Genomic DNA, 19,047 nt, shown 5'->3' on the forward strand with positions numbered 1-19,047 from the left:
TGGTCGACATGGAGGAGCCGATACACCATGCAAGGCTAAATACCCTCCAGGATAGCCACTTTAACTGAAGGGAGGGCAGTAAGGATGGTTTTGAGAAGAAAAAGAATCAGATAAGAAAAAGACAACTTCTTGATAAACCACCAGGCTTCCATGGCCCTTCTATTAAGCCTGTCTAAAACACCATTTCAAAAAAACAAGAGGAAGAGAAAAAAATAAGAAAGAATAGTGTCCCGAGTGTACCCTTAAGCAAGAGAACTCTAACCTTATACAGTGGAAGACCATGGTACAGAGGCTATGGCACTACCCAAGACTAGAGAACAATGGTTTAATTTTGGAGTGTCCTTCTAGAAGAGCTGCTTGCCATAGCTAAAGTCTCTCTTCTACCCTTACCAAAAGCAAAGTACACTGAACAATTACAGTACAGTAATTAACCCCTTGGGTGAAGAAGTGTTTAGCAATATCATTGTTGTCAGGTGTATGAGGAAAGACGAGAATCTGTAAAGTATAGGCCAGACTATTCGTGTATGTGTAGGCAAAGAAAAAAAAAGCTGTAACCAGAGAGAGTCTGGCCAGTCAAAGGATCCAATACTATAGTAGTAGTATTTCAACGGGTGGCTGGTGCCCTGGCCAACCTACTACCTAGGAAATATTTGAGACTGGTCACACTTCGGATTATGTGATGTTAACTAAATCCAAATTGTTTCATTGGTAAAGAAAAAATTTTCAAAATTTGTTTCCCCTATTCTCGAGAGAGAGAGAGAGAGAGAGAGAGAGAGAGAGAGAGAGAGAGAGAGAGAGAGAGAGAGAGAGAGAGAGAGAATTACGTATTTTCCTCATGATCTAACAATTATTCGAGCAAATGAGACACTTCGGTGTCCATAATTGAAACAGATTGTTATGCTATACTGGTATATCGAAACAACATAATTTGGTTGTGCAAATATCTTCTGTACCAACCTCAGATTTTTTTATCTTCCATTTTGCGTACCTCTTTCCTTGCAATGACCCACTATGGATCCCATATTTTATCGACTTGAAAACCAGTTACAGGCATTCCACTTCTCGGAAGTTCTGGCGTTATTCTATTTATTGCTGCTACACGTTCATTTCTGTCTTTGTAAATATTTGCTTCGATCTTTTATAAGCATGGGTTTTGCCAGTACTGTTCGATTAGCAACCGAGCCTCTCTTCTATCCCAAAGTCAACTTTCCTCCGTAACTGGATTACTAGTCATGTTTACAGGGAAGGTGATACCTAATCTTCTAAAAGAAAGTTTATCCTTTAAACAAGTAGAACTCCGTCCATCTTGCAACCAGGGTTGGATCAAATACTGACTTTTTACAATTGAAATACAAATACAAATACTTTCGTTTGGGATTCCAAAAATACAAAATACAAATACAAATATTGTTGTTTCGGAAGCCAAAAATACAAATACAAATACTTTTATTCCTAAATCTAGAAATACAAATACAAATACAAATACTTTTATTCCTTAATCTAAAAATACAAATAATAATAAATCACTGGTTCAGAAAATACAAATGAAAATAAAAGTACTCTTATTTCAGATTTCAAAGCTACTAATAAAAAATCCTCCTGAAAATTTGCAAACTATATATCATTTTTTCACACAAGTGTATATCTGCATTCTATTTATCATAATTGCATTTAATAATTATCAATGCCCGGAAGGTTTCCGGGCCAAGTTTTGCTCGCTCAGGAGTGTAAAAATTACCGGCCTTACTAAAGACTTTCAGATGGTGCCGACGTGGCACAGCACCCTAGAATATTTCTTGCAAAAGGCTTCAAAATGCTGAAGCTCTTGTTTTAACGCCAGTACCTCAGTGGGTTCACGTCGAAAGCCAGAACACCTTCTTCTAGGTACGACTCAAGTTCTGCCTTTACCACTGTAGTGTCGCTTGTTGATGCACTTACATTTATTTTCCCAGCTGGTGGCATGTAGGCAAAAAGACGAGAGCGTTTTGCACTCATGTCAGCCTTGTCTTGATTGGTGCTTATGGTGATGAAAGGCTCCCTCTCTGGAATTGTGTTCTTCAAAGATGGCTGAGTTGACTCGGAAATAATTAGATCCACAATCTTGGAAATCTTTTCCTTTTTTATTTCCTCACATGGCAGCCATGCCAGCTTAAACCTGGGGTCCATGACAGCTGTGGCAATGACGTCAGTCTTCTCAAGAAACGGATGCAACCTTTTTTGACAGAAGACTGTAGTGCATTAGCCAAGTTTAAGCAGTAGATTAGTTTACTTTCAATGAATAGTTATAGGCTGTGCTCAAGGCCAAATACAACTGGTGCAAAGCAAGAAAGTGTCACCATGCTTTCTCCTTCCACTTGTGATGTCGCCTCTTGGAACGGTTCCAAAACTTTTATCACTTCTTTTAGCATTGCTATTTCCATTCCCTTCAATTCTTCTACGGTCTTGCATAATCCTAGGAGACGAATAGCTGAGTTGACACCATTGACATCTTTGAGAATTGACTTAAGCATAGTCAGTTGGGAGTTCCATCTAGTAGCATTGGCAGCCTGCAGTGAAACCCCAATCTTTTCCAAGAATGGTGCTGCTACAGTAGATCGACATACTGTAGCTACAATACTACAGCACTTGTGTATCACAGTTGCAATTGCACTGTTTCTGACACAGGGATCATTGAAGGCATCTCGTATGCAGAGTCGTTGTTTGTGTGCAAAGCAACTGGACCGATCCGGTGCACCAGCGACAGCGAGTGTGACAGGGACGGTAGTGCTATCTCTGTCCAACTACCATCATGGTAGAGGGTGGGGCAGGGATGGTTGTACAGGAACGCGACGTGTACTCGTACGCGACATGTAAATGACCTGTCATAGTATTGTAAACCATGGTTGTTGACCTCTCTCTCTCTCTCTCTCTCTCTCTCTCTCTCTCTCTCTCTCTCTCTGTCCTCAAATGATTTTGGCTCGAAATATCAAATATAAATACAAATACAAAATACTTTTTTTTCTGGGTGCCATGATACAAATACAAATACAAAATACTTTTTCTCTGGATGCTAAAATACAAATATAAATACAAATACATTAAAATTGTATTTAAATACAATTCAAATACAAATACAATTGTATTTGATCCACCCCTGCTTGCAACTCCGCCTCCAAAGAGTGTCTGCAGTTCGGACTCTATAGAACACAGGTACTGTCCGACACACCACCTGGTGCTCGTTATTGACGTCATTAACGCTTCTTTCACAATGTTAACTGGTTACAATTGTGTTCGACGGACACTTCGACCGTGTGGACGTACCATAACGCTTATAATCTTATTTTACTCACTGTACTTTAAATATAAAATTCCTGTGCGATTCAACCAAGTCTACCTACGATCACAGACTCCTTTCAGTGTACAAGTGTAAGTGCTCAATTCGACCATGTTTGACAAATGACGCCCAGAACCTTCTAACTACCCAAACTGCGCCATCACTAAAAATGCATACACATTACAATAATAACGAGCTGTTAAAATTTACATCATTCACACTTATATCTAATGTTACTCAGGCCAAATCAGCCTTTAAGTTCTCAATCATTCCAAGGACTTTTCATAAATTACGTAATCGTTTAATTTAAATAAGTCCTATATTCAGGCCCCGTTACTATATTAGGATTCTTAACCCTACTAGATTTATATTGCAAGATTAGATTATGGTTTTAATAACTAAAATATTACGATAGAAACTAAGATGGCTCTGTATACCAATCTATTTCTGAATCGGATATACTTGGTAAGCAGTTCTACTAAGAGGACACTCCAAAATCAAACTAGTGTTCTCTAGTCGTGGGTAGTGCCATAACCTCTGTACCATGAACTTCCACTGACTTGGGTTAGAGTTCTCTTGCTTGAGGGTACACTCGTGCACGCTTCTGATTTCCCTCTGTTTTGTTAAAATTTCTATAGTTTTACGTGGGAAATAATATTGTTGCTATTATTTTTTATTTTTCCTTTTCTCTTTTCCTCACATCTATTTTTCCTGTTGGGGCCCTATGCTTAAAAACATCATGCTTTTCCGACTAGGGTGTTAGTAAGTAATAATAATAATTTACTAATTAATGCTCCCAAATTGTTCCTAAATTATTCCAAGGAGGAATATAATCACCCTAGAGCTCCATTATATAAATAGACTAATACCACCAATAATTGGCAAGAGCAGCAGCCACAGTTTTAAATATTTTACCAGTTGGGTTATATAGATGCACAAATTTATCACTACCTTCTTACTTTTACTTAACTTTGATGGCTGCTTTTTCGGTCCCATACAGCAGAGAACCCTACTCTCTACAAGACCTCAGCTGTCGTTTTACATTGTTCGTTCAGAGCATTCATCGTTTAAGATCACGAATTGACGAATTGGTTACAAAGGATATTCTTTATTCAAATCTTGTTACACTTATTCATTTCAAAGTTTTGAGATTTGAGAAACTCATGAATAGTTCGTGAACGTTTTTTATTTTTAAGTAAAAGTCTTAAGAGACTCATTCTAATCTATTTTCTTTACCCAAGTGCACATACTGTTTCTAACAGAAACTGCTGCGATGTTAATTTTCTTACGATAAAGACTAGAGTAAACCAATTTAATTAAACTCTCTAATCAGTTAATTTGAGAACTGTTTCCATTATCTGTTTGCATATTAAATAAATTTTCAACCAAAACTCAGACTAAATAATGGATTGGAAATACTTTAAACCATAAAATGTAAGTTTGACATTCAAAATTAACTTTTATTTTGTTAGACTGGATGCAGGTTCACACCAAAGTTATTTATCATAGTATTCTCAGTTTTAACTATGACACTTAAGGGCTGCAGATATTGCATAGTTTGCCTCTACTGATCTTTGAATATATTCTTTGACAAATCCTTTCATCTTAAGCAAAAAGACCAAGCCCATCCATTATGAAAACAACCCTTCAAATGACTGAAAAAGTTTTATTTAAATTGTTTAAACACTTCATTGGTAAGAATTTTATTTTGACAGCCACAAATTTGATATACCAACCAATGTCATTTTCAGCCAACTCTGCAGCTATTTATGAAGCTTAAACTTTTGAAAGGGTTTGTAAACCATCCAAAATTTAAGTCTTTTTACTGGGTTACATTCCAAAATCATCAATACTTCTATCAGCTGTGCAGTGTACAGTAGATGCCAGTTCCAAGATTTAAAAAACTTTTACTGGGTTACATTCCAAAATCATCAATACTTCTATCAGCTGTGCAGTGTACAGTAGATGCCAGTTCCAAGATTTAAAAAACTTTTACTGGGTTACATTCCAAAATCATCAATACTTCTATCAGCTGTGCAGTGTACAGTAGATGCCAGTTCCAAGATTTAAAAAACTTGGCCAGATTCCAAGACAAGAACTCCAGCCTTTTTTTATAATTATCCAACTACGACAGCTCTCAACCTGCGAAAATACATAGGTGTAGAAAACTGCTGTATAACACTTGAAAACCCTAAGCCTGACAAGTAGATTGAAGATTAGAAATCAAAATTCCATTAGAATTTTAAAGTTAAATAAAAGTTACGCCAAGACAGTCAAGTTACATTTTCTTGATGTGAAGACAAATACGGGTTGGTATGCTGAAATTTTTTTAATGCTACATTGAACTTCACATAGTTACGTTAAAGTCTAATTCTACTAAATTCTCGTTAAAATGTTTTAAACATTAATTCCAGACTTTACATTGTAACGTTAAACCAACTAGTAAATTTACCTAAAGAGACTTTGGATCGTTACGTTAAGTTACGTAAAGTTAAAAGTGTCTTCAATCTTTAATTTTGGACATAAGCTACAGTACTGAACCTCAGTTGATACATTACCGTAATATAAAAGCAAGCCCCCCTGTAATGAGCGATGGGCCGAAGCCCATCGCTCATGACAGGAGACGTCCACTCCCCAACAGGGGCGCCGCCCCTGCAGGGGAGGGGACTAGCTTGCTCGATTGGTTTTAACAAATGAAACTACTGATACTTGCCTTTAAGATCAGAGCGAAAAATACAAAACCATAAGTGTCCAACGATGGCCTCTGGAATTTTCAAAAGTCGCTCAAGTACTTCGTGGCAAGGACCTTTTCCAGTAATGGATTTAACTCTTGTGGTTAACGCGACTGCCTGGAATCTCCATACAGTTTATCATGACCAAGATATTCTCCAGTACAGAGATGCATATAGCTGTGGTTCACTTTTATCTAAAACTGGTAAGAGCTATTCTAACAGCAGCAATCCTAGATAGTCAGCATTCCTGGAACTAAACTCTTGAATTCAGAATTCTGCTTTTCGCACAACACTGCAAAAATAGGATACCATTAGAGATACAAACTACGCAACGCCTATTCAACATTCCAAATTGACCTGTTAACTCTTTTACCGCACTAAGCATAAAGCCAATCAGCTTTGGTCATAAAAAAAAAGGTTACAAAATTAAAATTATTGAAGAAAACATACCAACTCATAATAAACATATGCCAATTTGACCATCTACATGCAAGTTTGGACAGTTACGCGTAAACTTAAAACACACCAAGCTCTACAGCAATCAATTAACTTTAAAGTAATATAAAAGCTAGAAGTTGACAAAACCTATCAAACAACAAATTTAACAGGTTAATACCAGTGTTCGTAACCGTTCACAGCCCTGAACATAAAACCACCAATCAATTCTTGTCTAACACACCAATAAATACATTTTACCGTAGTACAAACATTAACATACAAAATGCTGTCACACAAACACCAACCAATAAATATCAATATACCATCAGAATAACACACAAAGCACCAGCTGAAGTACTAACCTTGAACAACCGCAAACTATTCAATCCCGCTTCTATTCGCCCTAAGAAAAACCCAGCACTGCCAAGATTCAACCCAAGGACTATTTAAACAGCGTTGATAATACAACAGTCATTTTCTTTTTCCCGACCAATAGATGGCGGTAAGAAACATAAGACTTGGAAACTTGCAGAACGTGTATGCAAAGTTGTTTGATGTTATATAACACTGTGTAGTAATGGACAGAGAAAGTTTTATGATTTAGATATCCTATAAAGTAGGATTAGCGGAAGATAAAGAGAGTGTTGGGGGAGATGGCTTGTGTCATGACGTATTGCTTTTGAAAAAATATTAGAACGAAAGGAGCTTAACATGCATTGAACGTAGGAGTGCTTGCAAGAAAGGGGTGAGTGGCGCAGCCCTAGTTGGAAAAGCAGGGTGCTATAAGGCCGAGGGCTCCAATAGGGAAAATAGCCAAGTGAGGAAAGGAAACAAGGAATAATAAAATATTTTAACAACAGTATCAACACCTAAACCAATATTTCCTATATAAACTATACAAAATTTAACCAAACAAGAGGAAGAGAAATTAGATAGAATAGTGTGCCCGAGTGTACCCTCAAAACATGTGGAACAGTTTATATGTTCTATTCATTATGGCACTTATATATATTTTCCACTTCTGAGTGAGGATATCTGAGCTTAGTGAAAGGGTTGTTGTGGCCTGATTGATAACGTCTCTATCTGGTGTTTGCCAGACGGGGGTTCGAGTCCCGCTCAGACTCGTTAGTGCCATTAGTGTCTGCAACCTTACCATTCTTGTGAGCTAAGGTTGGGGTGTTTGGGAGGAGCCTATAGGTCTTTCTGCTGAGTCACCAGCAGCCACTGCCTGGCCCTCCCTGGTTCTAGTTTGGGTGGAGTGGAGGCTTGGGTGCTGATCATATAATGTATGGCCAATCTCTAGTGCATTGTCCTGATTGCTAGGGCAATGGCACTGTCCCTTGCCTCTGCCATTCATGAGTGATCTTTAAACCTTTATAGGGGTTATGTATTGCCATGATCAGGAACGCTGTACAGTATTAGTATGGGTTACCCATACCAAATTTCTGTACAGGAACTCCTGCCCTCAGGAGAGAGAGAGAGAGAGAGAGAGAGAGAGAGAGAGAGTAGAGTTTTCCTCTATCTTACCGTTAGGTAGTAGGTTGGCCAGGGCACCAGCCACCCGTTGAGATACTACCACTAGAGGGTACTGGGGTCCTTTGACTGGCCAGACAGTACTACATTGGATCCTTCTCACTGGTTACGGTTCATTTTCCGTTTACCTACACATACACCGAATAGTCTGGCCTATTGTTTACATATTCTCTTCTATCCTCATACACCTGACAACACTGAGATTACCAAACAATTTTTCTTCTATCAAGAGGTAAAGTACTGCACTGTAATTGTTCAGTGGCTACTTTCCTCTTGGTAAGGTTAGAAGAGACTCTTTAGCTATGGTAAGCAGCTCTTCTAGGAGAAGGAAACTCCGAAATCAATCCATTGTTCTCTAGTCTTGGGTAATGCCATAGCCTCTGTACCATTGTCTTCCACTATCTTGGGTTAGAGTTCTCTTGCTTGAAGGAACACTCGGGCACACTTTTCTATCTTATTTCTCTTCCTCTTGTTTTGTTAGTTTTTGTAGTTTATATAGGAGACATTTATTTTAATGTTGTTACTGTTCTTAGAATATTTTTTTCTTGTTTCCTTTCCTCACTGGGCTGTTTTCCCTGTTGGAGCCCCTGGGCCTATAGCATTTTGCTTTTCCAACTAGGGTTGCAGTTCAGCAAGTAATAATAATAATAATAATAATATTAAAATGATTTACAATCTCGGTATTACAGTTATACTTTTGTCCATATGAGAGAGAGAGAGAGAGAGAGAGAGAGAGAGAGAGAGAGAGAGAGAGAGAGAGAGAGAACGCTTTATGATTCCGGTATTGCGGTTATGCTTTTGTCCATAGACGATGAAGATATATATATATATATATATATATATATATATATATATATATATATATATATATATGTATATATATATATATATATATATATATATATATATATATATATATATATATATATATATAGAGAGAGAGAGAGAGAGAGAGAGAGAGAGAGAGAGAGAGAGAGAGAGAGAGAGAGAATTGAATTGATTTGACAATATTCTTATACACAATCTGACCATCCAGTGGACTGCTCTCTATAGACCTTGGCGAGCGCTATGAGAATACGCGCTTGCTTGGGCCATTGTTCTAACATAATCAAAAGACTCTAACTCACCCTAAGATCCCCCCTACCTATTTAGACGTAGGACCCCTGTTCTCATTTTCTGTGAATGAGACTATATTTCAAATTGTGGATAATCGATCAGGTAAAGCCAATTCGTGTGGTTTTTGTACACTAAACTTTTATTCTATAATATGTCTTTAAAGGACATATACTGTATATCTCGAGTATTGAGGTACAGTTCGTCATTCTGCTTTTTATTACAGTTGTATGGTGCTTGAAAGAGAGAGAGAGAGAGAGAGAGAGAGAGAGAGAGAGAGAGAGAGAGAGAGAGAGAGGGGGGGGGGGGGGGGGGTAACGGCATCTTTAATATTCTGCCGGATGTGACGTTGATGTTTAAAAATATTTATTCCTTTAACTTTTAATTCCTTTATATTGAACAAGGCATTAGATGTTGCTCGCTTTGTTAAATTACTTTTCATATCAGAGCAGAGAATATAGTGAATTCAATTACTTGTTGCACGATTCCTAAGGTCATTTGTAACGACGTTCCTAATTGGCCAAGAGAAACTGTTGCCAATTTCCCAATTTCTAGACTCTTACTGTGTGGCATGCAACATTTTCTTGTTGGCTACAGTACATTCGTATTACCTTATTAAGTTTGATTATTCAATAAGATATGGAATATTTAAGAACATCACTTTATTAAGCTATGGTTCTACACACACAATACTGTTTTCAACACTCGATATAGACCAAGATAACATCACAAACTGGTCACGGTGAGAGTTATCAGTGAATGATTTCTAACGCTTTATCTGTTTTACTAAGCGTTGTTTTTAGTAAATTTTAGGATGGGATTGAAAATCTAATACATGAAATTCTCCCGCATACGATGGTGCTTGGCCTGGTTCTGGTGAAAATATGATGTATGAAGACGCATATGACGTTTTTTTTTATACATTTTACATTAGAACCATCCATAACTCACTTCTCTTGCTATCGCGAGCAGGAAGAGGAGAGGGGCAGGGACTAGTTTTCTAAACATGGGGAAATGCTGCATTGGAAATATGTCGGGATATTTAAACGTTGATTATGTCTTGCATCTTTCTTAAAGTCCAATGCTACACTAGAATACTAGAAGTTTTATTCCAGCTGTAACTAAATCATGAAATTATCCTCCATATCTTGTAAGCTTGAATCGGTGGAGCTTCAAACGAACAAAATTGACGTACCCGCTTTTGAATATCGAGCAGATTGGCACAAAATTCTTTCCAAATACACAATTATTTGTATATTATTCATAGATATGGCTTGTTGGGCTGATAATGATAAAGAAAGATTTGTCTAAAACATGATAAAATGATTGAACTGAAGTCCCAAACTCTCTCTCTCTCTCTCTCTCCTCTCTCTCCTCTCTCTCTCTCTCTCTCTCTCTCTCTCTCTCTCTCTCTCTCTCTCTCTCTTACACACAGTATATATATATATATATATATATATATATATATATATATATATATATATATATATATATATATATATATATATATATATATATATATATATATCAGCTTCTTGGAAAATTAAGCATTATTAATAAAAGACGAATTCGGAATTTTACGATAATGTTATTTTACTATTTTGTACATGTCTATAAACAAGAAAAAAAAATCACTCGGCTTAAATTATGCCATATAATCTTACTGTGGTGTTTATGACACCCCGTGTCACACAAACAGCTCAAAATTCTAGCACGCACAAACCCTGACTCTCCCACCCCATCGTGTTAATGAGCAGTCTGGCTTCACACAAACCTTCTATATATACATCTTATATCGTACTTTCATTAAAATCTAAAAGCTCAGCTGTATTTACGAGGGGTTTGTGTACATTAACATATTTATCATACTAAAAACAGTTTCATAACTAGCACGATAATCGGTATTAAGTAAAAACTGATTCAAAGCTTCGACTGTACTAACCGTAATTCAATTTTTTTTTTAACCCTATCGATTTATGAACGCAGTTTAAAGGTTATTAAAGCGTAGTTTAATCGAATTGCATTAACAAAATTTAACTCCACATATACATCAACGGCCATATACAGTATATATATATATATATATATATATATATATATAATATATATATATATATATATATATATATATATATATATATATATATATATATATATATATATATATATATATATATATATATTATGTTTTTGGTGAACTGTAAAAATATAATTTTCTTATGCTTAGACGAGGTTGGTTGGCGGGGCTCATAGGTCTAGCTATGAAGGTAGGCTATCTCCTCTTTTCACTAATTTTCCCTCGTGACTCCATTCTCAAAGTTTTCCCAACGTGAAAATGATCTCATGGTTTCTCACTCTCTTTAATTCACGTGAAAACTTACATTACTGAGATCTAGTTTGTTGTCCAAATTCGGATTCTTATAGTACTATATACGTTCTACGTCATTGGTTTAGCAATGTCAATCTCTTTGGCGTCTTCAAAATTAGTTTGTAAAGTATTTCTAAATTGAGAAACGGCATGAGATATGCTTACTGACGTATAACACTATATTGGTTGTTGTTTAGCAACCAACCAGCATACACACACACACACACACATTATATATATATATATATATATATATATATATATATATATATATATATATATATATATATATATATTAACGAGTATTATTTGAATTTCATAATAGGAACACACCACAATGCTACACCTTCGATACAGGAGGAGCATTTTAGTAGACTCGAGTAACTATTATGATCATTATTATAATGATACTACAGACTCTTTCTTCAGTTTACGTTTGGACGTGGAAGTGGAAAGACGTTAGAAGTGTTCATCTACACAGTTTAAAGCACAGTTTAAAAGTTTAAACTTATTTTTTTTTATCAAGTTTCTACTTGCGACGAAAGTCCTATAGACCACATATTACTCATCCCTGGGAAACGATAGGATGCCGAATTAGTGTTGTAAAAGGTATGTATTTACATTATTCGAAGTCGCTGAAGTCTACAAATAAAGGAATGAATAAGATTTCAGCATTTTTACCGTATAAAATTCAAAACGTAATGAAAAATAGCTACCTTAGATATGTTTTTACCCACAATGCATTTCCGAAAAGAAAAGACGATCAGGCATTTTTACCCATAATGCTATGCCAAAAGACAAAATCCATTTCATGGCGCCGTATAGGCTATGTAACTTTGAGATAACAATAAGTATAGCTACATTCATCGACAAATATCTCCGCATCTATTCCTTTGCTGAAGATTCGAGTTAGTGTTTCGTGTTATTTATGTCCTAAAGGTATAATAAACTGTAAAATTCATAGTATGCGAGTGTGGATGGAAGTAATAAAACCAATTTTGTCGGAAGTTAAATTCATCTGTTGAAAATATGCCAATCGTCGACCACGCGGGAAACGAAGTGACAATGACACTCCTTTTGCCATCTTACAACACAATTTAGGGTAAAACACACTTACAATAACTGTTCTATTTCAGTATTTCCGTTTTATTAAAACTGAATGAGTGTTAGTTTGTTATCGAATCTTACTTCATCCGTTTTTAAATAAAATGAATGAAACGAACACGATCGTAGGGATTAGAACCGCTAAGATGGCAACAACAACACCAGGCTACTGGTGAAAACCGTTGACCGTAGATAAATTTACTAGTGAAGATTTTTTTTTTTATTATTTCAATTTCAGAAATTATGATACTTTTCCAGTTCCTTGTTCATTCAATAGTGATATTAATGAGAATGATGGAAATATGGTTTATGTCGAATGGAAATTAAAATTAAAGTCTTGTCTTTGAAAAATTAAAGAAGCAGTTAATGGAGAAAACAGGTTGATTACAAACTTATTTACAGGTGTAAATACACATTTTTTTTTTTATGTGTACGGCTATTATTTTGTTTTACGCTGAAGCATAAGTAATATTTATTTTCTTGGCCTTGGATATTCTGGTTTCAATAAATTGTATGTTTCGATCATTAATTTTTCTCTGTATAAAAGTTAGCAGCACGCTCACACACACACACACACACACACACACACACACACACACACATATATATATATATATATATATATATATATATATATATATATATATATATATATATATATATATCTATCTATCTATCTATCTATCTATCTCTCTCTCTCTCTCTCTCTCTCTCTCTCTCTCTCTCTCTCTCTCTATATATATATATATATATATATATATATATATATATATATATATATATATTCTATTGTGAGTGGGTACTACCTTCATGTGGTAAAAGGGTTTGTTTCACCGTAATGAGCAAAGCTGTACTAATCAGGGTCACTCATACTAGGTTGGTTTCCTATTGTCAATCAGACAAAAGTCTCCTACCATCACTAAACCACATTGGCCAGCTTGGCCAAACTCCAGACATGAATATGGACATGCCTGAGGCCTATGTCCTGCAGTGGCCTAGAAACGGTTGCATCTGTTGTTATTTGTTGTAAAGACCCACTTTTAGACCAGGTCTTTCTCCATTTCCTTTCTGCCATTTCGATATCCAACAACTTATAACTTTTACTTCATCTCGCAACTGCAGGGTTGTACCTCGGCCTGAATGGCTTCCCACCCCCAACACCAGGCCATAAGGCCAAAGTCCTTTAAATAATTTTAAACGTTCATAATGATTAATAGGATAGTGAAGGATATATTGTGACTATGAAATATTTCAATTATTAATCTCTGAGGTCTGAAGGATTAATTTACATATTATTTCATTAATTCATTATTTCTTACAGCTAGATCTGCTTTTATCACTAAGCTAGGGCAGCGTCGGTGTCCCTTGCCTTTGCCATTCATGAGTGGCCTTTAAACCTTCAAAGCGTTAGTTACAGTTATAGGTAGCCTATTGGAAACGTCCCTACCTGGCAATCTGGTGGATTAGGGTTCAAGCACCGTCACCATAGGTCTACCTACTGAGTCATCAGCAGCCATTGCCTGACCCTCCCTAGTCCTAGCTTGGGTGGAGAGGCGTCTTGGGGTGCTGATCATATGTATAAATGGTCAGTCTCTAGGGCATTGTACTGGTAGTAGGGTAGTGTCAATGTCCCTTGCCTTTGGCTTTCATGAGCGACTTATAAATTTGATCTGACCAATTTCTTTTCCAGATGTCGCTGAAAGAATATTATGATATAGCTCTTTCAGATCAGTAGCAAATGCGATTGCTTTCAGTTGACTGCAATTCCCGGTGTATCCCATTATGAAATTAAACTGTCCAGGTGTAATTGTAACTCGATCATGCAATGTAACTTTTAATTACCTCAAGGGTAAAAGGGGTTTTGTCGCTGCTCGTTTTCCCTACATTGATTTGGAACTCGACTTATTATTTCTAAATTTGTATATTAAAAGCAATTGCAAGATTGAATAATACTTGTATGCGCGACCCATCAAAAACGACCTCTAAATATCTAGATATGCGCTCACAGAGATTCAACCCTTCCTACTCTCTCCCCCTATCCTAAGTATTCCCTCTCGAGTAATTATACGTCTGGCAGTGCCGCTGAGCGTGAAAGGAAGCATATGTATATATGTATGAATATACTGTTTATTCATATGTATTGTTAGATCATCTTTATTATATATAGTGAGAGAAGTAACTGGATCGGGTAGAATGGTAATGTATGAACAGAAATAGAATTAGGAAAATAATGGATCATCATCATCATCTCCTACACCTATTGACGCAGAGAGCCTCAGTTAGATTTCGCCAGTCGTCTCTATCTTGAGCTTTTAAATCAACACTTCTCCATTCATCATCTCCTACTTCGCGCTTCATAGCCCTCAGCCACGTAGGCCTGTGTCTTCCAACTCTTCTAGAGCCTTGTGGAGCCCAGTTGAAAGTTTGGTGGAGTAATCTCTCTTGGGGAGTGCATAGAACATGCCCAAACCAACTCCATCTACCCCTCACCATTGTCTCATGTACATATGGCACTTGAGTAACTCAAAAAGTCTCAATCATAAAGTAATGTATATTATGCTTCGAGAGATATGAAATAACGAGGAAAATTTATTACCCATGGGGAATACACCGCTATTATTATTATTATTATTATTATTATTATTATTATTATTATTATTATTATTATTAGCTAAGCTATAACCCTAACTGGAAAAGCAAGATGTTATAAGCCCAAGGGCTCCAAAAAAGGAAAAATAGCCTAGTGAGGAAAGGAAATTAGGACTTAAATAAACGATATAAGAAGTAATGAACAATCTGAATAAAATATTTTAAAGCCATTAACAACATTAAAACAGACATTTCATATATAAACTATAAAAAGACTTATGTCCGCCTGTTCAACATAAAAACATTTGCTGCAAGTTTGAACTTTTGAAGTTCTACCGATTCAACTACCCGATCAGGAAGATCATCCCACAGCTTGGTCACAGCTGGAATAAAACGTCTATAGTACTTTGTATATTGAACCTCATGATGTAGAAGGCCTGTCTATTAGCATTAGCTGCATGCCTATAATCAATTCTTTTTAGTGAGGCAGATTTGCACCGACTCGCAGCGGTGCCCTTTTAGCTCGAAAAGTTTCCTGCTATCTGATTGGTTAGAATGATCTTCTCTAACCAATCAGCGAGCAGGAAACTTTCCCGAGCTAAAAGGGCATACCTGCGAGTCGGTGCAAATCTGCCTCACTAAAAAAAAAGGACTATAGTATTACTTGAAGTTCTGTAGGCATTACTAAAAGATAATCTCACTGTCTATTTGACCCATCGCTAAACCCACTTTATATCCGTCTACCAAACACCCGTTTCTTCCTTTCTTACATTTTGCTATCCAACTTCTTCAACATTTGATCCAAATTTCAAAATATGAGAAAAACTTCTTTAGGTATTTTAATTTTCTCAAATTTTGGAGTAAAAGGAAAACTCGGCTTTCGAAACTTCCTTCTATATGGTATGGCAATACTTTTTAATTACCATTTTCGCTATCATTAACATTCTATCTGAAAGTAATAACAGCTCACATCATTACCTAATGAACAGCATAACCAATGCATAAGTATCTAGGTACATTATCTCATATAAATACCTTATACACATGACATTAACGAATCTTATTTTCCACACAGGAACGGACGAATTCAAATTCAACTCCGGGAACAATGGAACGCAAATTCAACGCAAATTCAACCTAGAAATCTCCCTCGAGGGGACTCTGCTTTTGATGTTCCTAATAGAATGGGAGTAAAGACAGGTAAGTGTAGACTGTTCATGTACGTTTGGTATGTACGACTTTTGTTATGGTCTTCCTAACTAATTGCCGTAGTTGTTATTCAATTCGGGTGATGTCGATTTACTGTACTGCGACTGTTTGGTTCGGTTTAGGTGAGTTATTGAAATTCGGTGGGGATTTCTCCGCGAATTTAATCGGGTAGAGATCTCAGAGAGACGGTAATGGATTTTCAAGTTTATATAATATACATTACTGTTTATTATATGTATGTATGTATGTATTAACAATATATATATATATATATATATATATATATATATATATATATATATATATATATATATATATATATATATATATACAGTATATATATTTCTGAAACTATTCATTTGCGACCGGAACGAGTGTCATTTTTGAAGAGAGCGGAATATTTTCTAAAGAAAAATCTATTTTTTTCCCTAGGTTATTTTGCCCTGTAATACAGTACAATAGTACCATATATATATATATATATGTATATGTATATATATATATATATATATATATATATATATACATATATATATATATATATATATATATATATATATATATATATATATATTGGCGCATAGATAGATGTATAGATAGATAGAGGCATCTTAGTATTATATATATATATATATATATATATATATATATATATATATATATATATATATATATATATATATATATATATATATATAATGTATATACATATATATACATATATACATACATATATATATACATACATATATATATATATATATATACAGTATATATACAAACACATGTTTGTATAGGTGCATATGCATGTTTCCAAAAAATAAAAAACAGTTTTATATATGAAATTCTTACTCGGGAATTAATATCTAAAGGGATAATAACATGAACGAATATACTGTACCCTGAAGAAGTGCGTATCAAAATGCACACCAGCGCTAGGCACTAAAATATTTCATTATTTCTGACTTTTGCTCTATATTAAGTCACGTGATCCCTGTGACAGTGAGGCTATTGTGGTTTGTCGGCTACTCAGTCCAGTGTCTCCAAATAGACTTATCTAATTCCCCAATTTTTATATGTCCTTAAGACCGTTCTTGATTAATGTGGAAAATGTAAAATTCTGTATAAATGAGCTGTTGGAAACTGTTATTGTATTTGGGTTGATAGTAATAATGAGTTTTCGCTTATAGATGAGTCTCAATTGTGGCTATGGGAAATGGAAGTTTAGTCTTTATACAAATGTATGGATAGTTTATATATATATATATATATATATACATATATATATATATATATATATAGATAGATATATATATGTATATATGTATATATGTATATATATGTATATATGTTTATATATAAGTATATATACGTATATGTATATAAGTATATATATATATATATATATATGATAGTATGTATATATATATATATATGATAGTATGAATATATATATGATAGTATGTATATATATATATATATATATTTATATATATATATATATATATTTATATTATATATATATATATATATATATCTTTAGGAAAGTATATATATATATATCTATATATATGTGTGTGTGTGTGTGTGTGTGCGCTATACTCAAACTCAAGCAATGAAAAAGAGAAAGCTCAAAATAAATCAAATATAACATTGTAACAACTGATATTCCAGACTGCCAACCTACGCCAAGGTATTTCAAGAAAGTCGATGTTTTTATTTCAATTTATTTATTGTATTTTTTTTCTACTTAATCTCGTCTCCTTTCCGAGAACTTTCATCTTTTTGCGTTCATACAGTATATTATTTCTGTCTTCGCATTAAAGTTCTATATCGCTCCTCTTGGAAGATGTCTTTTATCTTTGAAAAGAATTCTCAGTACATTAATTTCTCTTAACCAAATTGTGTATTCTATGTTAAAGGTCGTCTGGAAGTTAGGCGAAGATAACTAGAAATAATCTCGTTATATTTATAATGATGTTAACTAAATGTAGATTTTTTTTTCATTTAATTGGCGCCGTACCTCACAAAAAAAAAAAAAAAAAATAAGTAAGTAAAAGTAAAAATATGTAGGGGAAATTTAATATCGTGATATTTTTTAAATATTCCTTGTAAACACAAGGCTAATTTCAAGGTTGCTAGAAAGGCTGTTAGCTATCGCAAAAAAACTATACTAGGAGAAGAAGGATTGAAGCTGCACTGAAGGTTTGCAGCTCTGTAAATAAAGATCTCTTTTATTGGATCGTGAAAAAGATCTATACTAGGAGAAGAAGGATTGAAGCTGCACTGAAGGTTTGCAGCTCTGTAAATAAAGATCTCTTTTATTAGATCGTGAAAAAGATCTATACTAGGAGAAGAAGGATTGAAGCTGCACTGAAGGTTTGCAGCTCTGTAAATAAAGATCTCTTTTATTGGATCGTGAAAAAGATCTATACTAGGAGAAGAAGGATTGAAGCTGCACTGAAGGTTTGCAGCTCTGTAAATAAAGATCTCTTTTATTGGATCGTGAAAAAGATCTATACTAGGAGAAGAAGGATTGAAGCTACCTGAAGTTTGCAGCTCTGAAAAAAAGGCTCTTTTATGAAAAGTGTAACATTGTGTATGGAGCGGAAGCGTGGGCTCTATGACGGAAACAGGAAGCCAACCTT

Source organism: Palaemon carinicauda, chromosome 12, assembly GCF_036898095.1.
Source record: "Palaemon carinicauda isolate YSFRI2023 chromosome 12, ASM3689809v2, whole genome shotgun sequence".
Taxonomy (NCBI): domain Eukaryota; kingdom Metazoa; phylum Arthropoda; class Malacostraca; order Decapoda; family Palaemonidae; genus Palaemon; species Palaemon carinicauda.